Raw genomic sequence first — 24988 nt, forward strand, 5'->3', positions numbered from 1 at the left:
AGACATTTATATGTGGGAAACATCTGTGTATGGTTTTCTGCATATATAATTTAATTCTGTCTTAATACTTGCATTGTAGTTGAACATCCTATTGCCAAAGAAAGTCATGCTCCAAGCCCAGAATCAGAGTGAGAGGGGCTACCAAGTTACAGGGCAAAGGGCATGGATACAATCACACAACTGATGGCAATACTAATTTTATTTTAGTCATCAATAAAGTATATCTGTATTGGTAGCTGTGGTAAGCAAATAATGTTATTACTATTTATAGATATGCATAGAGACCATACTTACAGAGTAGATCATTAGTTTCTACAGATGTGGTTCACAAATTTCTTGACTATTACTTTAGTGTTTATAGACTTCTACAGTGTGTTTGGTGGAGGAGATATGTATATCATTAAGTTACAGCACATAATATGCCAGATGCTAGTAAAATATTTCACATTGGAGCACTTTGTATTTATTTGCTGAAGTAATTTTTGTCATTTTTTTCAGAACCAGAATATTTCACAAAAAGTTTCCATGTATTTCTTTTGTATCATACAGTTACTTTAAAAAAAAACCTGTAGTGATCTTGGCACTGTAGCTCCCCTGTAATCCCAGCACTTTGGGAGGTGGAGGTGGGAGGATCCCTTGAGGCCAGGAATTCGAGATCAACCTAGGCAACAAAGCGAGATCCCATCTCTACAAAAATTTAAAAATTAGCCAGGTGTGGTGGTACACATCTGTAGTCCCGGCTACCCAGGAGGCTGAGGTGGGAGCATTGCTTGAGCCCTGGAGTTCAAGGCTGCAGTAAGTCATGATCATGCAACTGCACACCAGTCTCGGTGACCAAGCGAGATACTGTCTCAAAAAAAAAAAAAAAAAAAAAAATCTATAGTGATTTTCTGTACGTCCTCATTTGTGATGTCATGGGCAAATTATGGTTTTCTAGTTAAAGGAAGTTGGATTAACTTCTGATTATAAAGTTAATGGAAGGTGGACTGGTGAACACTGCTGTAAGTAGATAATTCAATGGAGAAGAAAATTTAGAAATAATTTTATTTTGAAATATGTATAGTTTATGTTTTCTAGTGGTAAGTTAACCTTCCTAATATGTTTGAAGACTAAAAGTAAAAGCATTACTACTGGCCAAGTGCGGTGGCTCATGCTTGTAATCCCAGCTCTTTGGGAGGCTGAGGAGAATGGATCAGTTGAGGCCAGGAGTTCAAGACCAGCCTGGCCAACGTGGCGAAACTCTGTCTCTACTAAAAATATATATATATTAAAAAAAAAAAAATTAGCCAGGCATGGTGGTGTGTGCCTGTAATCCCAGGTACTTGGGAGACTGAGGTGGGAGAATCGCTTGAACCTGGGAGGTGGAGGTTACAGTGAGATTGTGCCACTGCACTTCAGCCTGGGCAACGGAGCGAGACTGTCTCAAAAAAAAAAAAAAGAAAAAAAAAGAAGACATTACTATTAATGCTCCACAGGCATGGTCTATGTGTAGGAGTAAAATCAGGCATTGCATGCCAGTATTTGATTATCTCTATACTGGATTAAAAACAAAACAAAATGATTGCTTTGAAAACTCATGCAATAACGTACCCTTTTCCCTTGTTAACATTCATGATTGATTCATTTTTGAAGCAGAGATTTATTAATAAATTACCTGCTGTGGGAGAATGGCGTGAACCTGGGAGGTGGAGCTTGCAGTGAGCCGAGATTGCGCCACTGCACTCCAGCCTGGGCGATAGAGCGAGACTCCGTCTCAAAAAAAAAAAAAATAAATAAAATAGCCTGCTGTGTGCCAGGAACTGTCCTTAGGTCCTAGGGATACAAAAAGGGAGATGATTCCTGCCCTCCCCTTGCAGTCTTCTACAGGCAGGAGACATAATAAAAGTACAGTGGTCTTGTGCTGAAAGCTCAGATTTGGACTATGTAGGTTGTGAACCTTGGGCAAGAAGCTTTTTAGCCTTAATTTCTATTGGTAGTAACTATAATACCTATGTATAAAAATGCTAGGATTTTTTGAATTAGGCCAACTTGTGAAAATTCCCAGCGTATTTCTTGTCAGATAGTATTTATTTATTGAATCTGAATCTAAAGTGGTAGAAGTTATAAGAAGAATTATCAATTTTTATTTTCATTCCTGGTTTGGATGGTTTCTGTAGGGGGATTTTTCAGTTTTCATAGCATACTGTCATGTCATTTACATTAATATTCGGGTTATGTATTTAAACTCTTGGAGCATTTAACTTCGATTTTCTGCTGAGTTTAATAATAATGAAAATTGATAGTTATTTTAGTAACAACATATTGTCATGTAGAGTGGCAGAGTTAAGTTACATACTCATTAATTCAGGATTTACAACTATTCTGTTGCTCATGGCAGGGGTTGGCAAACTGTTTGTAGTGGCCAGATAGTAAATATTGTAGGCTTTGTGGGCCACCTGTATTCTCTGTTGCATATCCTTGTTTGAATTCACCCCCTCTTCCCCCCCCCCACCCCCCACACACAATTCTTTAGTGTAAAAACCATCTTTAGATTAAGGCAGTATAAAAACAGGCTAGTGATGACCCAGTTTGGTCTGCAGATTGAAGATGTATAGAACTCTTATGTTTCAGCTTGCAATGTAAATCTTTTTATGACCTGACTTCTTAATGTAATGACGTTATTGCCAGCAGAAATGTTTTAACTACAATGATCTTTGTTTTGTTTTCCACATGTGCTATCTGTATTCTAATTTTCTTGCCATTTTACCAATGCTGGCTTTTATTTTTGCTTGACTTTTCTCTTCTAATCCCATCAGTCTTTCAGGAGTTTTTATACCTCAGATACTAACACCCCCATATGTATTTTAAACTGTTTAAAAAATAACATTCACTATAAGATTTACAAAAAAAAATTTTTTTTGTTATTGCTCTTAGTTTCTTCTGTATTGGTCTTACTGCCCTCAAGACATTATAGACATCTGTGTGGCATAATCTTGCGTACGTCTTAATTATACCTAAAGCAGTGAAAATGCACAAGCATATATAGCCAAATGAGTTTCTTTCTTTCTTTTTTTTTTTTTTTTTTGGGGGGGATGGAGTCTTACTCTGTCGCCTAGGCTGGAGTGCAGTGGTGCAATCTTGGCTCACTGCAACCTCCACCTCCCAGATTCAAGTGATTCTCCTGCCTCAGCCTCCCAAGTAGCTGGGATTACAGGCATGTACCACCATGCCTGGCTAATTTACTAGGACTCAAAAAAATCCGTGGTTTAGTTTGATTACCACTAATTTATGAACCTTGTCACCTTGGGCAAACCGCTTTTCCCTGACCTTCATTTTCCTTTGTAATCTGTGGGAAGTATCTGTTTTGCCTATTTCATGAGGTTGATTTGAAGGTAGTATATAGGAAAACATTTTGAAAATTGATGTATTATATAGATGTAAGATCATGGTTTTATTTTATTTTTTAAAATTAAAAAAAATTTTTTTCCCCAGGTTTGGTAACTTGCCCAAGATCGTGCTTTTATGGGCAAAGATACTTTTCCAGTTGATTCCTAAACACAGAAAATAAGTATCACATAGGAACATGGCATGCTTTGAATTGAATTTAGGGTGGAGATAAATTTTTGCAGAATTTCAGTCAGTATGATGGTATTAATAAATGAAAACATTCACTAATAATACATTGAAAAACATTTTAAACTACAAAATTAATTATTTGAGGGAATAGCTTCCTAGAGGGATATCTGAGGTTTAAAACCATCCAATTAAAATATTAAAGCACACTATTATTATTTAAGGGAAATTTATTTAGTGTCTGCATATTTATGCGCGTCTGGCCTTTTAAGCATTTTGAAAGGAAGGTATGGCGCTATGGCTCTTCTAAATATTAGCTGAATCTGGTCAGTAGTAACTTAGTAAAGTTGAAAATATTTAGAGTATATTATTTGATGTTAACTGTTGGCTTTCAGAGAAATACACTAACAAAAATGTAGAAAATGTAGACATGTCTTTGTTTTGAACATATCATAATCCGTGGGTCTTTTTGAATGACAGAAAACCCAGAGATTTATAGAAGAAGCTAGATGTTGTTTGTAACTACTCTGAGAGTTTACTTAACTTTTTTTACATTACATATTCCAGGTTACAGTGTATTTCTTTCTAGCTGTTTGCCTTACCATTCTAGCTTCCTGTAATCTCTTAGCTTGTTTTTTTCTTGCCATTGTGTGTTATCTTCTAAAAAATCTTACTTGACTCGAATTAAAACAATATAAATCATTAGATGCTTTTGTTTCTTTTTTAAAGAGTTTTTTTGTGGAGTTATTCATGCCTTTAGACAAGTAGATAATGTAACAAACTTCCATCAACACATGGCTGTCTTTTTATTATTTTTAAGCAAATGCGAGACATAAAATTTCATCTGTAAACTCAACTCTCATGTTATCTGTAAACTTCAAGGACTTTAAAATATATATGGCAACAGTGCTATTTTTGTCCCTATGACAATTAACAGTAATCTAGTCATCTGGTCAGTGTTTTAAGTTTTCTGTTGTTCATCAGTATCTTACTTTTCTTTTTTTTTCTTAATGGTTTGTTTGAATGAGGATTCAGGTAATATCCACACATCGAGTGGTTAAAATGGGCTTTAAAACTTTGTATTGCTTATAAAGGATTGGAGGCTTGGCTGGGCACCATGCCTCATGTTTGTAATCCCAGCACTTTGGGAGGCCGAGGCAGGCAGATCACTTGAGGCCAGGAGTTCGAGACTAGCTTGGGCAACATGGCAAAACCCCATCTCTACTAAAAATACAAAAATTTGCTGGGCGTGGTGGCGTGTGCCTGTAATCCCAACTACTCTGGAGGCCAAGGCACAAGAATCACTTGAACCCAGCAGGCAGAGGTTGCAGTGAGCCAAGATGGCACCACTGTACTCCAGCCTGGGTGACAGAGTGAGACTCTGTCTCAAAAAAAAAAAAAGAGGAAGAAAAAAAGGGATTGGAGGCTAGATGGATCACAGTGACACCTACAAAGATTGGACTGGAATGGACCTGCATTAGTAGTATGTGGCATAGATTCAGGCAGAGGTTTGTGTTAAGACAGTGGGGGCCTCAGGCCAGGTAGTTATTCTGGAGCTGGATAATCTATAACCTGGGGCCCCTGCCGGCTTAAAGTCCCCGGGAAACATAGCAGCTCAGGTGACTTCAGTGCCTTGTGGGACACGGACGCAGCCCGAGTGCTACCTGGTACACATCTGAGTTGTAGTCCTTTTCCTGTGTCTTTTCCATTGCTCTGGCATCAGCTGCTACTCAGTCTCCTTAAAATTGATGTTGGGTTCTTACTGCAGGACAAGAAGCCTGTTGGTCTGTCAGGACGGCAGCTGACATTCATTTTGGCAACAGTATGCCATCTGGTTATGGGGTACGTTATGAGCTGGTAAGAAGAAAACAAACAGGCCCTCCAGCCTCATAGGTTTTTGAGGAATTGGTAATGATGTTTAAGGTTTGGGTAGTAGTAGCCAAAGGCCATGCCTGCAAGAACTTCTTGTTGATTTGGGTGATATTTTTTGGTCAGTCTTACTGGACCATGACTCCCACTACTTCCCCAAGGACAATCTCATACTGGCCTGTGATCCTAGGTTCTTTGCAAGGATGGAGTGTCTGTGAGCAGTTATCTTTTGATAGGAGAACTTGTCCTGCTTTGTGCCATCTAATGGCAGCATAGTGTCATAGGTCTTATGGCAGGTGAGCAGTGGTTCACCAGCTCGTCTGCCTGCAGGGAGCCTGGTTTGGCTGTCTGCTACATTGTCTCTCAGAACCTGCTCTCCTAGGTAGCTACAGCAAGACTCTGGACTTGGGCAGAGAATGCTCAGAGCCATAGCACAATGGCCAGATCTGCCTGTTTTCCTCCCCTCCTCCAACATTATTATGGAAAATTCCAAATACATAAAAGTTGAAAAATTATACAGGTACAATAAACATTGTGCTATATTTGCCTCAGCAGATATCTGTATCCTTTCATCAGTCCATCTGATATTTCAAAGTAAGATCAAAACATTAGTTCACATTACTTGTATAAACTGCAATATATCTATCTTTTTTATTTTTAAATTAAATTAAAAAAAAATTTTTTTTTTTTGAGACGGAGTTTCGCTCTTGTTGCCCAGGCTGGAGTGCAGTGGCATGATCTTGGCTCACTGCAACCACCGCCTCCCAGGTTCAAGTGATTCTCCTGCCTTCGCCTCCTGAGTAGCTGGGATTACAGGCGCTCGCCACCACGCCCAGCTAATTTTTTGTGTTTTTAGTAGAGACGAGGGTTCATCATATTGGCCAGGCTGGTCTTGAACTCTTGATCTCAGGTGATCCACCTACCTCAGCCTCTCAAAGTGCTGGGATTACAGGCGTGAGCCACCGTGCCCAGCCTAATTTTTTTTGACAGAGTCTTGCTCTTGTCGCTCAGGCTGGAGTAGTGTGATCTTGGCTAACTGCAACTTCCACCTCCTGGATTCAAGAGATTCTCCTGCTTCAGCCTCCAGAGTAGCTGGGGCTACAGGCACCCACCACCTCGCTGGGCTAGTTTTTGTATTTTTAGTAGAGATGGGGTTTTGCCATGTTGGCCAGGATGGTCTTGAACTCCTGACCTCAGGTGATCTGTCCACCTTGGCCTCCTAAAGTGTTGGGATTATAGGCATGAGCCATTGGGCCTAACCCAGTATATCTATCATTAATTAGAATTCAGTATTCGTTCAATTTTTTGGGGTATAATTTATATACAGTGAAACTTAAGAATCTTAAGTGTACTTTTGGATGAGTTTTGATCATTGCTTCCAATTTGGTAATCCAAAGCCCTATACAAATATACACATAAACATCATTACAGACAGTCACTGGACACTTCTTCCTATTCAGTCCTTCCCTGAATTTTTTGAGACAGGGTCTCAACTTCTGTCACTCCCAGGCTGGAGTGCAGTGGCTGGATCACGGCTTACTGCAGCCTTGACTTCCTGGGCTCAGGTGATTCTTCCACCTCAGCCTCCTGAGCAGCTGGGACCATAGGCATACACCACCACGCGTGGCCCATTTTTTTATTTTTAGTAGAGACGGAGTCTACTCCTGAGGCACTGTTTTGTTTTTTTGTTCACATTCATGTAAAGTAAGTTAAAATGTGATTTTTAAAATAACCCTCCTTCCTTTTTTATTTTTTTTGAGGTAGGGTCTTACTCTGTTGTCCAGGCTGGAGTGCAGTGGTGCGATTACAGCTCACTGCAGCCTTGACCACCTGTGCTTAAGCAATTCTCCCCCCTTAACCTCCCAAGTAGCTGGGACTACAGGTGCGTGCCACCATGCCTGGCTAATACTGTTTATTTTTGTAGAGACGAGATCTCACTGTGTTGCCCAAGTTGGTCTCCAACTCCTGACTAAAGCGATCCACCTGTCTTGGCCTCCCAAAGTGCGAGGATTACAGGCCTGAGCCACAGTGCCCAACCAAAGTAAACCTTCTTTTGAGAGTTATGCACGTGGATGCCTGTACTTTTTCCTGTTTATTACCAAGTATTAGCTTCTATTCTATGAATAAATTATAATTTGTTCATTCTTCTTTGTCAGATATATCCTTAGTAAAAATTTTCTCCCAGTCTGTGGTTTTTTGTTTTTTGTTTTTAATTTTTTGAGACAGAGTCTCACTCTGTTGCCCAGACTGGAGTACAGTGACGCGATCTTGGCTCACTGCAACCTCCGCCTTCTGGGTTCAGTTGGTTCTTGTGCCCCAGCCTCCCGAGTAGCTAGGACCACAAGCGCACACCACCAGTCCCAGCTAATTTTTTGTAATTTAGTAGAGATGAAGTTTTGCCATGTAGGCCAGGCAGGTCTGGAACTCCTGACCTCAGGTGATCCACCTGCCTCGGCCTCCCAAAGTGCTGGGATTACAGGCATGAGCCATCATGCCTGGCCCTCATTTATTTTCTTTTTGATATCTTTTGGCAAGTGGAAGTTTTGTCATTTTGATGAAATACAATTTATTAGTTTTTTGTTTTATAGTGAATGGTTCCTCTTCTCTGTCTTAAAAAATCTGCTTCCTCTCAAATCATGAGGATAATCTTATTTATTTTAGAAGCTTTACATTTACATCTATGATCCATCTCAAATTAATTTTAGTGTATGGTGTGATAGGGATTGAGTTTCATATTTTTACATGAATATATACACTTCTAGCTCTATTGTTGAAAACACTTTTCTTTCCTCGGTGTTGCTTTGGAGTCTTTGTCAAAAATGAAATGACCAGGCAGGGCATGGTGGTTCACGTCTGTATTCCTAGCACTTTGGGAGGCAGAGGTGGGCAGATGGCTTGAGCCCAGGAGTTCAAGACCAACCTGGGCAACATGGTGAGACTCTGTCTCTACAAAAAATACAAAAGTTAGCCTGGCATGGTGGTGTGCACCTGTATTCCCAGCTAGTTGGGAGGCTGAGGTGGGGGGATCACCTGAGCTTTGGGGAAGTTTTAGGCTGCAGTGAGCTGTGATTGCACCACTGCATTCTAGCCTGGGCAACAAAGTGAGAAGTTGTTTCTCAATTAAAAAAAAAAAAAAAATGACCGTATAATTACGGGTTATATGCTCTCTATTATATAGTGTCATTTGTGTATTTGTTAACCCTTATGCCATACAACACTGTCTTTTGGTTACTCTGCTTTCCTAGTAAATCTTGAAGTCAGGTAGTACAAATCCTTCAGTTTTCTGTTTTTAAAGATTGCGTTAGATATTCTGGGTCAGGGGTTGACCAACTAAAGCCTGTGGGCCAAATTTGGCCTGTTGCCTGTTTTTATATGGTCTACCTGATTGAGCTACCGTTGTGAGACATGGAGACCAAGCTGGATTTTCTCTCCCTTCCTTCCTCATTTCTCCCTCCACTGTTGGCAGCTTTGGGCACCAAGTGGTGGAATCTGGGAGTTGATGACTCAGTCACCTTTGACCAGCTGCCCAAATTGAGATGACTGGGCTCTTTGGGAAGTTGGAAAGGCACACCGGGATCTGAGTGTCACTGTGGTGGAGAGTGAAAATGACCACAGTGCAGATTATCTGTTTGTCATATTGGTTTTGATAAATTGTACTTTTCAGGGAATTTGCTCATTTCATCTAAGTTGTCATATTTATTGACATAAAGTTATTCATAATAGTCTTGTTCTCTTAATGTGTATGGGATCTATAATTACTTTGCTCTTACTTTTATTATTTCCTTCTGTTTACTCTGGGTTATTTCCTCATTTTTAGCTTACTAAAGGTGGGACCTGAGGTCATTGATTCTACAGCTTGCTCTTTGAATACAGAGTTAGAGGAAAGATAATGTTATTAAGACATTAATAAAGAAGGGAAAATGTATTTACTGTTTATTAAGTGGAAGTAGATTGTGTTCAGTAGGCTGAGGAGGAGGAAGAGGAGGGAGGGACTGGTCTTGCTGTCTTGGAGGTAACAGACTGGAGAGGTGGAGGGGAGGCGGAAGAGGCAGGGACACTTGGTGTAAATTTTTTTTTTTTTTTTTTTGAGATAGGGTCTCAACTTCCGTCACTCCCGGGCTGGAGGGCGGTGGCTGGATCATGGCTTACTGCAGCCTTGACTTCCTGGGCTCAGGTGACTCTCCCACCTCAGCCTCCCAAGCACCTGGGACCACAGGCATACACCACCACGCCTGGCTCATTTTTGTATTTTGAGTAGAGATAGAGCTTCACTATGTTGCCCAGGCTGGTCTCTAACTTTTGGGCCCAAATGATCCGCCCGTGTTGGCCTCCCAGAGTGCTGGGGTTATGGGCTTGAGCCACTGTGCCCAGCCAACTTGGTGTAACTTTTATTGAAAAAATTTGTGTTTAAGCGGACATGCACAGTTCAAACTCATATTGTCAACTATTAACATTTTAAAGTGATCATTTTCCCTCTAAGCTCTACTTAACTGTGTTATACAAATGTTGATGTATTTTATCATTCGGTTCAAAATGTTTTCTAATTGCCCTTGTGGGCCTTCTTTGACCCATTGATTTATTTAGAAGTAGTGGTTTAATTTTTACATATTTGAGGTTTTCCTGGGTCCTTTTCTGTAATTGATTGCTGAGTTAATTCTGTATCATCAGTGAACATTTTTGATATATTTTCACTGCTTTCCTTTTTATTGAGATCTCTTTATGGTCCAGCACGTGTTCTGTCTTGGTGAGTGTACAGTGTGTACTTGAAAGGAGTGTGTTTTCTGAAGTTGTTGGGTGTAGTGTTCTATAAATGACAATTATAGCTCTGTGATTGATGGTGTTTAGATGTTGTGGATCCACGTTACTGATTTCATCTAGTTAAGCAACTGCAGATAGAATTGGACAGCTGGTGTGGATTTACATATTTTTTTCTGTAATAAATACATCATTTTTTGCTGCATGTATTTTGAAACTTTATTATTGGTGCTGTTATATAATTATTATGTCTTCTTGATTATGCCACCATTATGTAATATCTTTTTTATGTTTGATAATACTCTTTTTTGAAATTTACTTTATCTCATATTGTTTTTTCTTTGTAGTGATGGGTAGTTGTGAAACACTTTATTTCTGTTTTCAGAATGTGACTGTGATGCACCTGGATATGCTTTGTGTATGTGTATGTATTTATCCTACTTGTGGTTGATGATGATCTTGAATCTGTACATTTTTCATTTACCAAATTGGGAAAATTTTATCATTTTCCTTCCAAATATTTTTTCTGCCTCATTCTCTCTCAGCTCTCCTTCTGAGATTCCAATTGCATGGATGTTAGGCATTTTGATACTGTTCTGCAGTTTCCAGAGGCTCTTAATTTTTTTCCCTCCATCTTTTTACTTTCCAGATTGGACAATTTCTCTCTTATCCTAAACTCACTCTTCTGTTATCTCTAAGCTCTAATTTTTAACTTTAGATATTGTCTTTTCCATCTCTAGCATTTATATTTTTTCTGTTATTTCTAGAGTTTCCATTTCTCTGCTCAGATTTTGTTCATTTTTATTTATTGCAAGGATGTTTTCTTATATAATATGGTCTTTTTATTGTGTTTTTTTGTTTGTTTGTTTTTGAGACGGAGTCTTATTCTGTCGTCCAGGCTGGAGTGCAGTGGCACAATCTTGGCTCAGTGCAACTTCCGCCTCCCAGGTTCAAGTGATTCTCTGCCTCAGCCTCCCGAGTAGCTGGGATTACAGGCACCCGCCACCATGCCTGGCTAATTTTTGTATTTTTAGTAGAGACAGGGTTTCAGTTTCACTGTCTTGGCCAGGCTGGTCTTGAACTCCTGATCTCGTGATCCACCTGCCTTGGCCTTCCAAAGTGCTGGGATTACAGGCATGAGCCACTGCACCCAGCCTGTAATATGTTTTTGAATATAAGTATACTAGCTATTTTAAGTCATTGCCTGCTTATTCTAAAATCTTTATCATTGCAGAATCTGTCGCTGTTTGATTTTTCTTTTGATTATGGGTCATAATTTCCTGTTTCTTTGTATATGTAGTGCCTCTGTATTCTGTTTTGTTCCTTCATAAACTATTGGTTTTAATTGTTTTGTTTTTTACTTTAGCAAATTCTGCTGCTCCCATGATGAGTGCCAGCTGAAATCTGCTCAGTTCTTTAATTGAACTGTTTGAAGTCAGCCCCATGCACACATAGGTCAGGAGTGAGCCAGAGACTTGGGAAAAGTGAATATGCAAGTTTTGTGGTACCTATTTTCTTTCTCTGGCCATCTCTCTTCTGGGATTTAGCCCTCACTTTCCAGTTGCTATGGCTGTGGTGAACCTCTTGTCTTCTTGTACTTTAAGCTTTAAGGCTTGTGTATTTCTGTTTGAGTTTTAGCAGCCCTGCATGACTGCTTTCAAGTGATGATCCTTAAAAAAAAAAAAAAAAAAAAAAGCACATAGGCACATACCTAGTGCTGTTTCTCTCCTCTTCAGCTTGTTTGTGGTTGCTCTTTAGTGTCTTAATAGACTTTGTTCAGAGTTTATAGTTGTTATCTGCTGGAGAGTTGGGGTTTTAACCTGAGGCTTTTTGCCACTACTGGTGGAAATCTACACTGCTCGCCCTTTTAAGTCTTTTTTTATCCTCTAAGTTTCCTCTCCAGTCACTCATTCTTATTCTCTGCCCTCCTGCTAACCAAGTCATTTATTCCACCTTCTGGATTTTGCTAATGCCATCCACGTAGTGTCAACGTTCCTCTGTTCTCCCAGTTACCTATAAACCGGTGGTTGGCTGTAGTAGTTTCTTAAGATTCAGGCTTAATTTCAGGAATGGGAAAGATCCACTATTTCATAGGTTGTGTGGTGTTTTTTTAATCAAAAACCAGTTTAAAAGTTTTAATTTTTGGTCATGTTAGCAGCTAATGCTCAGTGCCTACATCCACTAATTAGCAATTGTAAAATGGTGATAGTCTAACTCAGTAGTTTTCCAAGTACAGTTTGGGACTTGTAAGGGATCCTTGGGACCTTTTCAGAGGTTCTTTAAAGTTAAAAAAAAAAAGTTTAATAATACTGAGACTCAGTTTGCTGTTTTTTTACTCCTGTTTTCATGGGTACACAGAGTTTTCCAGAAGCTACATAACATAAAAATGCAGAAGCAGATGAGAAATCAGCTGGCTCCTACCTAACAAGGCATTAATGAAGTTTACAAAAATTACAACAGTAATCCCAGCACTTTTGGGAGGCCGAGGCAGGTGGATCCACGAGGTCAGGAGATCGAGACCATCTTGGCTAACATGGTGAAATCCTGTCTCTACTAAAAATACTAACAAATTAGCTGGGCGTGGTGGCACATGCCTGTAGTCCCAGCTGCTTGGGAGGCTGAGGCAGGAGAATGGCATGAACCCGGGAGGCGGAGCTTGCAGTGAGCTGAGATGGCGCCACTGCACTGCAGCCTGGACGACAGAGCGAGACTCTGTCTCAAAAAAAAAAAAAAAAAAGCGCCTTTTCACTAATTTTTTTGTTTTGGAAAAAGCTGTTTTTATAAATAAAAGTTATTTACATTAAGATGCAATAGTTTTATTCTTCTTTTAAGAACATTAAAACTATTTATAAATATCAGTAGATATGGTGCACCATCATTTGTGGTCTTCAATATTGAACTCTTCAAAATAGTTTCATAACATTTCCAACAGCAAGCAATTAGGTTTTTTTAAAATTACTACGAATTTATTTATTTGATATGTTTCACTCAGTTATTCTTGCTGATGCCCAAATTTTCCCCTTTGTTCAATGAGGTAATCTGTTTTTGAAACCTATTTAAAACTTCTGCAAATCTTGTTTTTACCTAGAAGAGCTTTGCCTGAATGTTCCTTTTTTTTTTTTTTTTAAATTAACCTGTGAGCCACCCATGTATTCAGAAATGTTGAAAGAAAACTGTTTCTTCCCCACCTCTTGGTTTATTTACATAGAATATTGTACAAATATGGTTTACTTCAGGGGCTTGTTTTGAATTTGTGCTAATTCTCTCTGTTCCTTGGCCAATGACTACATTCTAAACCTCGGTCAGCTGCCTCACAAATGCATGCCTTCAGTCACCAGGACAACAAGACAATAGAGTGTCAGTACAAATAGATCACTATGATTGAGTCCTAGATTGAACTAAATAATGGATGAGTGTATTTGTTTTAAGAGGTGGCGGTATTGATGATATCCTTAAACCACAGATAATCCACAAACAATTCTTACTTCATATCAAGACAAAATATAAAGTTCTTAATCATTTCTGAAGGTTATATGACCAAACAAGCTAGCCCTCTTCTGCTCCTCCCTTGCTCAACTCCTTGTTTGTTCCAGGTGTATTCTGGAAAATGTAAAAAATGTAAAGCTTATTCTGTGTGTACGTCTATATGTGAGGTAGGGAGGCAAGAACACACCTTTGGTTAATTTTTCCTTGAAACCTTGCATATCAGATTCATAATATCTTTGGGAGTGAGAATGCTTTGCTTTAAGAGTCATCACAAAGTAAGTTTAGTACAATTGGAATGGAAACACTGTTGGGATTTTTTTTTTTTCTTTTTAGGAAATAATTCTAAAGCTCATCCAAAAGAACAGAAAAGTAAAACTAGTTGGGAATAATTTGTAAAATTATTTACTGTTTGTAAATAGTCAATAATTAAAGCAACCTGAAACTAGTGCAAGGATAGGCACGGATCTGTAGATTAGATCCTGAGATATACTGTAACCTTCATATATTATAAATGTGGATGATCTTGTAAAACAAAAGAATTTCAGCATTCAGTGTGGAAGTTGGTTATTCAATGAATGGAAAATTAACTAGAATGTTACCTGACATGATACACCAAAATTTCAGAAAAATTTTAGCATTAAAATGTAAGTCATAAAGGAAGCCATAAACATGTAGAAAACAGTCTCAAAAGATCTACCTGCAAAATGTTTATTAATCCCAAGGGGGACAAACAGTGACTTTAAATGGATAAAGATACATTTTAACCAAATAATCCAAGTATACACCAGTACTGGGACAAATTGATGTTGTGTATCTTTCTTCATAATGATACACTGGGAAGGATACGTCACTTACATAGTATCTTCCCCAAAATACATAACTTTAATTTAATCATGAGGAAGCCCAGAGGAAGAGACATACCACCAAACAGCTGGCCTGTACTCTTCAAAGATATCATAGTCATGAAAGACAGAGTAAAGAATGTTCCACATTAAAAGAGACAAGACAGTTGATGGATTCTGGACAAGGAAAACCTTTTCTTTTTGCTATAAAGGCCATTATTAAGATTACTGACTAATCTTTAGATCAGATAATATAAAATATTAATGTCTTGATTTTGATAATTGTGCTATGGTTATGTAAAAGAACGTACTTATTTTTAGGAAATATACATTTAGGGGTAAAAGGCTTGTTATGTCACCAATTTAAATGGTTCATTAAAAAAATTATTTTTCTCAAGAGAATGATAAAGCAAATGTTACCGTTGGAGACTTGGTAAAGGGTATGTGGGATGTGTTTCTACTATCAACTTTTCTGTAAAATAAATTATTTTGTAATTAAAAAACCAAGCAGAACTAAATTGTAATGTTTAAGGATGTATACATGGTGAGGGTGGGTAACAGTAAAACACAAAGAGTGATTACTATAGAAAATACAGCCAAATAGCCAACTACATATTTAGCATTTGAATGCAGAAGAACTTTATAGACTGAAAGCAATGGAAGAAGTCACAAAGTAAAAACTGATATATTTAACTAGATAAAACAAGGAAACTCGTGAAAGGCAGAGTAAATAAAATTAAAAGGCAGAGCCCTTGTTCTGTGCCAGGCACCATACCATACAGGGTAATTTACTTATGTTATCTTAGTTTGAGACAGTTGGGCAGATGATAATCTTCCTTGAAACTACTATGACTTCACTAATAATAAGTCTTAAATTTATAAAGCTCTTTGTAATTTACAAAGTTCATTCATAAATAACCTGTGTGTTGAGGGGGGTAGGGAGGGGTGCTTACTGTACTCATGCTCCTTACTGAAAGAAGAGAAGGCTTATTGCCCTAGGAAAACCACGAAACACAGCACCACACATACACACACACACATGCACACGCACACACATCCACACCCCTGATTGTACCAGGAATGGACACCTAACCCTGGGGCTAGTGACTTATCAGGTCCTGTTTCTTCAGAAATTGAATTAAGGTTCACAGAGGCTGTATTCAAAACAACGAGTCATCTGAACTGAAAAATTGTATGTAGTGGGCTCTGTGCAGGCTGACAAGTAAACAAACAAAAAGTTGTACTTAGAGAAGCAAGAGTGGAGACAAGACATAGTATGAGAAGCAAAATGATAAACTATGTCTTGGTGGAGGGGTGAGTCGAGAGGGGGCTTAGGAGATAGGCACTCAGACTGCCCAGGTCCCAGATAGTTTCCTGTTTGCATTCCTGGTTCCCACGAAGTATTTGTTTTATTTTGGTGGAGTGCTTTGGTGTATGCTGTCTGCAAATCTGTTTTTCTCCAAGCTAATATAGCTGGGTTTCGATTCTTTTCATCCTATCTAGAACACAGTTCTGATGTTAGAGACCTTAAGTGAAATAAGGTATGGGTATGTGAGCTGTGTGTGCTGCCCTTTTCTAAGTCCTTATGGTAGATGTCTGAATTAGAGTTGTTGCTCTCCTTCACAACGCAGATACTTGCAAGTAAGTTTTCTTACTATCCATTGCATTTTATTTCTCTCTAGTATTCTAAATATTTGCTTCTTTTTTTTCCTTTGTGAGATTTCCTAATCCCTTTTCAAATGTTTTATCATTTCTGTTTCTTTGTACTTAGTAGTTACTTAGAAAACAAGTGTTAAATACCTATTAATCTTTCACCAAAACTTATTCTGGTACTTTTTCTCCTATATTATCAAGTGAATCAGTATGTATAATTAATTGGCTCTCAGATAGTCCTTGCTGTTGGGAAGTTCTTCCTCCAGGGGAAAGTTTTTGCCCATCTCTCTATGTTATTCCCTGTGCACATTCTAATATGTTTTTGTTTGTGCAGGCATCATTCAGTTTATGTATTGTTTAGATATGCCTCTAAAACAGGTTTTTATTATCCTATTTAAATTGTTACTAGTCTTGGATGCTGGGATGGTAGCATAGTCCATGGTTGCAGGTATGTTAGGGGTTGGCACACTTTTTCTGTGAGAGTCAGATAGTAAATATTTTAGGCTTTATGGGTGCCATAAGGTCTTTGTTGCAATTAATGCTGATGTTGTAGCTCAAAGTAGTCATAGACAATAGGTAAGCAAGTGGGTGTGACTGTGTTCTAAGAAAACTTTATCTACACACATAGGCCCCAGATTTAGCCCAGTTTGCTGATCCCTGGCTATATATGACGTGAGAATTTGGATCAGTGAATTTATTATTTCTACCTAAATAAGTTGGGGAACTAAATGTTCTAGGTCAGCGTGTATATTTTAGATGGAACAAAAGAAAAAAGAGAATTTCTATTGTGCATACATTTGAGGGCTATTAAGGAAGTTGCTTTCACTCATACACCAGGTATTAAGTGCTTACTGTGTGTCAGGTACCAAGCATACAAATAGTGTTGAATCAGAGGGGAGGTTCCTGCCTCATGACATTAGCATTTAAAAATTATGAGATAAAGGTAGTGAAAATAATGTGAGAGTGCGTATCTGCGATTTGGTAGAGGGATTATTGTCCCTTTGGATTGGGTGGTTAGGGAAGACTTTCTGAGGAGGCCAGTAGGCTGGAAAGAGTTTAGAAATTAGTTTGGAGGGCTAATCAGGGGTCACATTCTGTTAAGCCTAATAGGCTGTGATGAAGAATTTGATTTTTACGTTAAGGAAGCTGTTATAAGGTAGTTTGTGCTTAAACAAATTACTTTTAAAGAAACCCTAGGACAAAATAAACAAGTCGGATTTCATATCGCCTAAGTCTGATACTCCCTTACCTGTCCATTTATGTGGCTGGTTCACAAAGGCACTATGCCTCAGAGATCTCACATACAGCTTGTGTGTGCCTATTTTTAGTTACTCAGTTGCATAAGTTCTAATTCTTGCTAGCACATTTTATAAAACCAAATGTTAAGATAGAGTATACTGTAAAGTTCCTAAAAAAGATGTATGTAAATGCAAAACCATCAGTTTCTCTTGTATAAAGCACATGTGGATAGTGTTTTTGTTTGTGCAGTCATCATTCAGTTTATGTATTGTTTAGATATGTGTCAGTGAGAAATACTAATCAGCTGGTGGTCTAGCAATACAGTCAAAGTAATGTAGGCTGGATCAGTGTAGGAAATGTTAATAATGTACTTAATAATGTACTTGCTTTTCCAGTATTTTACTTGAGTCATGGCATATATTTGAGATTATTTCTCTGAGTATGGACTTTTTCTCCCTCGTTTATTCCTTTTAGGGCAAAATAATATGTTGGTAATAGAATTTTGTATGGGTCCACGGTACCTGTTTAGAGAGCTTCTAATGGTATTTACTGTTTGTTAATATTTATTTTTGTTCAGTTTTTCTGCTTCCAAAAAGTGGATATTGATTAGTTGTTCATCAAATTTTCAGTTTTTAAACCATTCTGTTATTTGTTCCTGTGTTTTATGGGCAGAATTATTAAGTGCTGTGATTATATCTTACATACAAAAGGAGGCAGGATTACCTAGAGGGTTACTCCATCTCTACTAATAGAGAAAGGACAAAAAAGAAAGTATGAAATCTAGTTGGATGTATGTAGATTGGCCTAGTGAAAAAAGATTCTCTAAATTCCAGATCCTCTGTCCTTTCCCTATTCTTTTATCTTTCTATATAGAGGTTATAAGCAGAGTCATGCCATGTGGTTTATTCTTTTTATCCTTTTTATGAAAATAAGGTTTTCTCCAAATAAAGGTGAATATCCATTTCAACAAGTTTCCACTCCAATTTGCTGTCCCCCTCAAGGATTACTGATATAACACTGATTCTTACCTTTCCTTTTATATATGAGTAATTGGGAATGAGTATGGAGGTTTCCTATTTTTGGTATTCATAACTGAGTTTGTTAAATTGCTAGCCCTGTATATATTTATTATCATGAGTTGGCTGCTGTGCTGGATAGCTGCTATCTGCACTTCTCACTCTAGTCTTTTCCCTGCTCTGGCTCCAAGCAGCTGGTCTGTCTGGATATACAAATGGGCTTCTTGTCCCTGCTTTCTAGTTGGGTTCAGCTGGTGGGGAACATTTTCAGCTGATTGAAGGAAAGGAGGAGAGAGAGGTTAGGATTTTTACTTTTCCTGACTTCTTCCTGTGGGATTTCTGTAGCCTGGCCGCATCCTTCCATTGAAGTTTCCAGTTCCTATCAGGCAGCTGACATTTTTCTTTCTTCCCCTGCTTTACTGCCAATGGGTAGTGGTATGCCCTGCTGTTACTAACCCTGGGATATAACACTCTCACTTGTGATTTCCTTACAACCCACCTATGCTTCGTAACAGTCTCCTTATTAAACTTCCTTCAAATTATCCAAATTGACTGTGCCATCCATTTCTATAGTAACTGACTGATAAAATATGCTTTAACATGTTTTAGATTCTGTCAGTGTCTGTTATGATTCCAATTATAGAGTGGATTAGGACTAAGGGAAAAAATTATCAATTTTATGAATTCTGTTGTCTGGTGTGATTTTATTTTTAGTTCTTCCATAATATCTGGCTTTGAGTATTGCCAGTTTATTGAACACTTAATATGGCACAGCCCATTATTTGAAGCATTATGGGGAATCCAAAAGTAAAGGAGACACATGCTCCGTGATTCTACTACTAGGCAGTTTGCAATGAGTTTCCTGTGAGAGCTACAAAATGCTAGAAGTTCAGAGGAGGGAGAGTGCTCTGTCAAGACCACTATGATTGTGTCTGCAGCAGGAATGAAGGGAGATCTACAGCTTCCTGTATTTTCCTGGTAAGACCACCCTTCCCAGTCATTGCTTATTTCATCACTCCATAGCCCATCACTGCAAACCACTTAAGAGACCAGGCCCAAAAGTAATATAACTAATACAATTTTTTTTGTTTGTTTTTTGAGACAGCCTTGCTCTGTCACCCAGGCTGGAGTACAGTGGCACGATCTCAGCTCACTGCACCTTCTGCCTCCCGGGCTCAAGCAATTCTCCTGCCTCAGCCTTCTGAGTAGCTGGAATTACAGGTGCATGCCACCATGCCCGGCTTATTTTTGTGTGTGTGTTCTTAGTAGAGACGGGGTTTCACCATTTCGTCCAGGCTGGTCTTTACCTCCTGACCCCGCAAAGTGCTGGGATTATAGACGTGAGCCGCTGCACCTGGCCAAACTAATACTATTTAAAGTTTATATACGTGTTCCCAGTACAAAACATATATTAATTTACTTAACTCTAAACCTCCCTATGAAATAGGTTATATTATTATTTGCATTTTACAGATAAATGTTAACTTGCTCAAGTCAAATAGCAGCAAACAGAGTTGGAATTCAAACTCATGCAGTCTGATTCCCTTGTCCAAGCTCATTAACTACCATAACCATCACATTATTCTACAATTAGAATTGATTATTCACCTCCCCCAAAAGAGACCATCAAAACCAATTCCATTGTTCCATATAATTCCTTGTTTTAGGTGTCATTCTTGCTCCTCAGTGCTGTTTTTAGCCCCTCACCCCCACTTTCAATGTCAATAGATTTTATCACTTGCTGCATCTTCTTGTTGCAGTCATACCAGTCGGTCTCCCTCATTCAGTATTTATTTATTTATTTATTTAGAGACAGGGTCTCACTGTATGACACCCAGGATGGAGTAGAGTGGTATGATCAAGGGTGACTGCAACCTCTACTTGCCAGGCTCAGGTGATTCTCTCACCTCAGCCTCCCGAGTAGCTGGGACTACACATGCACCACCATGCTCAGTGAATTTTTGTATTTTTTGTAGAGACTGTATTTTGCCATGTTGCCCAGGCTGGTCTTGAATTCCTGGGCTCAAGCAATCCATCCATTTGGGCCTCGCAAAGTGCTGGGATTACAGGAGTGAGCCATCGTATTCAGCCCCCTCATTCATTTTAGGTACTGTTTTTATTCTCACTAGTGTTAATCATTTTGGCAGTTCCAGTATCCACGTAGATATCTGCATGGCCCTCTGAATTCCTTGACCTCCAGTGATCCTTCGTACTACTTTAGACCTTTTGTTGATTGATAACTGTATCACCTCCCAGATTTCAGTTTCAAGCATCCAGTTCTCTGACCACCACTGATTCTCTCTTCCTGGCTTACTCTAATACTGGAGCCAACAATTTTGGGACAATCATCAGCATCTCTATTCCTTCATTTCACTAAATCCCTTTGTTATCCGTCTTCCTCCTGATGTCTTTATTTTTCTTAGCTTAGATTCCATGGTCTGTTAATATAATCACCTTTTTCCAACTTCTGTCATATTCTGCTTGATTAAACCAATATTCTACCTACTTTTACCTAAATAGCCAGATAAAGCTGGAGAAAAAAAGCCTTCGGACTAGTTTCACTTTATATATTGATGGCCACAAGTCTTCAGTGCTTCCTAGTCAGTTCATTCTCTCCCTTTTTTCCCAACCTTGAAACCCCCTTTTTTCAGTTGATGGTGTTTATTTTAATAAAAAACCAAAACAAGCAGAAAAGAGACTTTATACTCTATCAGCAAATCTAGATGCCTGAAATAGCAATGTTAGTAGAATGTTGGGAGCAGAAGGCAACCTTTCAGGGACTAAACTGTGAGTAGGTCATAAGGAATTAGAGATTGATGTTTTCCCAGGTGTGTCACTGAAACACTGTCTGTGTTAAATGAATCTTACCCCGTAATAGGCTTACTGGCTAAATTTGGGAGATGCTGAAAGCTATGTATAGTTTGAATCTCTCTTTCCCTCTCTCTCTGATGTTCTGATACAGAGGCAAGGAAAGATGAATAAAATTACAGGTAGAAAGTAAGTTTCCATCTGCTGGCCTAGATGTTACTAAAGCATTGGTTTTCAAACTTTAGCCCACTTCAGAATAACCTGGAGGACTTGATAAAACAGATTGCTGGGTTCTACCTAGAGGGACTGATTTCACATGTCTTGGGTGGCTCCTGAAAATTTGCATTTCCAACAAGTTCTTAGTTGACACTGATGTTGCTTGCTGATTTACGGAACTGGGAATCACATATTGAGAGTTACTTCACTTGAGTAAGAATTCAACTGCCAAGAGTGTCAAGATTGGTTAGGATTTTGATCTATAAATATAGGAAATAGCTGCTGTGGGGCAATATAATAGGAAATTAGAGCCGATTAATAACTTTGAGGGACTTTGACAGTGAGACAGTTTGAATTTGTAGAGGACTCAAGCAGCTATTTTTAATGACTTTTTTCTCTAGCAGTGTGACCTTCCAGAGAGCAGGAACAGAACCACAGCAGTTAGTAAACAATTTTGAGGGAATCCTGCAGGCTGCTTATGTCAAATAGTTTATCATCAAGCACTCCATCTTTGCTTTGCGTTACGAGTGCCAAGATGGCAGCTCTATGATCTGTCTGCCCTTAGCCCATCTGCTTCATTTTATTTATTTATTTGTATGCTTATTATTTATTCATTTATTGATTTTAGTTTTAAAAGTGGTATGTGGCAGAGGTTTTGGAATATAGTAAAGTGTCCATCAAATACAGTCAGTAGTTTCATGGCTTTGGGTAAATAACTACCCTGTCTCTTGTTTTCTCATTTGGGAAGTTTTAAAATAGAAGAATGAAAAACTTCCAGGCCTCCCTTTATGAATGTAACTGATAAATCTTTAAAAATCTTAAAGAATTACATTTTGGGAGAATCATTAGTTAGGTTTCTGCCTGAGGAGAGTCCCATGTAGTTCTTTTTAAGTGGCTAAATATTGGACAAGCTGGGTCTCTTAAAGGTTTGTAGTATTTCTGGCAGTAAGTTGCACTAATGTTCCTGGATGTCTGTACTTCTCAGGCGTTGCCAGTGAAATGTTTTCATAATGGATTGTGCCTTACTCTAGTTCTCACTCGTTTTAACTGTCACTTCCTAAATGACTTTATAGTATCTGTACTGAGCCTGGAATAGGAAGGAACCACAAGAAATATATATATAGACAGACAGACATGGAGTCTCACTCTGTCGCCAGGCTGGAGTGCAGTGGTGCGATCTCGGCTCACTGCAACCTCTGACTCCCGGGTTCAAGCGATTCTCCTGCTTCAGCCTCTGGAGTAGCTGGGGTTACAGGCATGCGCCACCATGCCCAGCTATTTGTTTTTTCTGTATTTTTAGTAGAGGTGGGGTTTCACCATGTTGGCCATGATGGTCTCGATCTCCTGACCTCATGATCCGCCCGCCTTGGCCTCCCATAGTGCTGGGATTACAGGCGTGAGCCACCACGCCCGACCCACAAGAAATGTTTTGAAACAGATTTGGGGACATGATAGGAAAGGAGAAGGGCAAGTCCTTTCTCCTAACCTTTCTCTTATTTCTCCCATACCCAGTTCAGTGAGCAGGTAAGATTGAGAAGTACGCTTTTCCTTCCCTGATTTCTTAAATACTTGTCAGGGTTTTTGAAACCAGATACTATGCTCTTTTCATAGTGTCGTAATTGCTTATTCTTTAAAATAATGTATTTTGGAAACTCGTGGACTTGTTTTTGATAATTTTGCTGAGGAATAGTTGATAACTTGGATATTTAAACTGATAACGTGTACATACGTAAAGTGTACAATTTGATGAGTTTTGACATTTGTATGTATCATGAAACCACTACCACAATAACAAGATAGCATATATTTTCATTGTGCAACCCTTTGTAATGAATCCACTGATCTGCTTTTCATCGCTCTAGACTGGTTTACATTAAAAATTTAAATGAATGGAAATATGCAGTATATACGTTTTGGTGGGGGGGTGGTGCACAGGTTTCTTTCAGCATAATCTTGAGGTTTATTCATGTTTCTTGTATTAATGGTTTTCTCCTTTTAATTGCTGAATAATGTTCTTCTTTGGATATTCTCCCATTTATTTATTCACTTGTTTATGAACAATTGGGTGATTTCCTGTTTGGGGTTATTATCAGTAAAGCTGCTATAAATATTTATGTACAGTCTGAGTGTGGAAAAGTGCTTTTATTTTTCTTGAATAAATACCTAGAAGTAGAATGGCTACATCATATGCTAGGTCTATGTTTAACTCTTGAGAAACTGCCAAATGTTTTCCAAAGTGCTTACACCATTTTACATTCTAAAGAATTCCGGTTGTTCCACATTGTTACCAACACATGATGCGGTCACACTTTGTTTTCAGCTTTTCTAGTAGTATATGCACGTCTATCTTGTGGAGTCTCGGTGTCTTTTTTTTTTTTTTTTTTTTTTTTTTTAAAGACAGAGTTTTGCTCTTGTCGCCCAGGCTGGAGTGCAATGAGATGATCTCGGCTCACTGCAACCTCCCCTTCCTGGGTTCAAGCCATTCTTCTGACTCAGCCTCCTGAGTAGCTGGGATTACAGCCATGCACCACTACGCCTGGCTAATTTTTTTGTATTTTTAGTAGAGATGGGGTTTCACCATTTTGGCCAGTCTAGTCCCGAACTCCTGACCTCAGGTGATCCGCCTGCACCCAGCCTCAGTGTCATTTTAATTTGCATTTTATGCATGACTAATGATAGTGGGCTGCTGATATCTTTGGTGAAGTGTTTGTTCAGACCTTTTGCCCCCGCTTTAAACAAGTGTTGGCTGGGCATGGTGGCTCGCGCCTGTAATCCCAGCACTTTGGGAGGCTGAGGTGGGCAGATCGCTTGAGCTCATGAGTTTGAGACCAGCCTGGGCAACATGGTGAAACACCATCTCTACAAAAAATACAAAAAATTAGCCACCTGTGGTGCTGCACTCCTGTAGTCCCAGCTTACTCAGGAGGCTGAAGTGGGAGGATGGCTTGAGCCTGGGAGGCAGAGGTTGCAATAAGCTGAGATTGCACCACTGCACTCCATCCTGGGTGATAGAGACAGACCTTTTCTCAAACAAACAAAAACCAAAACAAGTGTTGGGTTATCTGTCTTTTATAATTGAGTTGTAGGAATTCTTTATATATTCCAGTTTCAAGTTCTTATACATTTTACAAATACTTTTTATCAGTTGGTATCTTGATTTTTGTATTTTTTAAGTTTTTTGAAGAATAGTTTTTTATTTTGATGAAGTCTGCTTTATCAGTTTTTCTCTTTATAGTTCTTTTTGTGCTATTTTATTTCATTTCTCTTTTGGTTTTTCTGAAAGTTAAATATCTCAGATTCTCATTTTTTAGCTATTGGACCAAAAATGCATAGGAGACAGCTATAAAGCTAATAGTGTGTTTGCCTTATATTTGTGTTTATTGTTACAATTTTAAAGTGTTTATGATTCTAGCATTTTTGTTTGTTCTTTTTGGTTTTTTAGACTTGCTAAAGGGCCTGTGAAATAGCCATTGGTTCAGTTCCTTTGTTTTGTGAGTAAGGGAACTGAGCAGGTTACATGACTTTGCTAATGGTGAAGTTTATGATTATGCC

The 24988-nt window shown here is 38.6% G+C and overlaps 1 protein-coding gene across 6 annotated transcripts in view; it reads left to right on the plus strand.

Moving 5' to 3' along the window:
• AGFG1 (ArfGAP with FG repeats 1) overlaps positions 1–24988 on the plus strand; it is an 88812-nt gene that overhangs the window by 22346 nt on the left and 41478 nt on the right. The gene's annotated exons all lie outside the window — the stretch shown is intronic.

This window comes from Pan paniscus, chromosome 13 (genome assembly GCF_029289425.2).
Source record: "Pan paniscus chromosome 13, NHGRI_mPanPan1-v2.0_pri, whole genome shotgun sequence".
Lineage (NCBI taxonomy): Eukaryota > Metazoa > Chordata > Mammalia > Primates > Hominidae > Pan > Pan paniscus.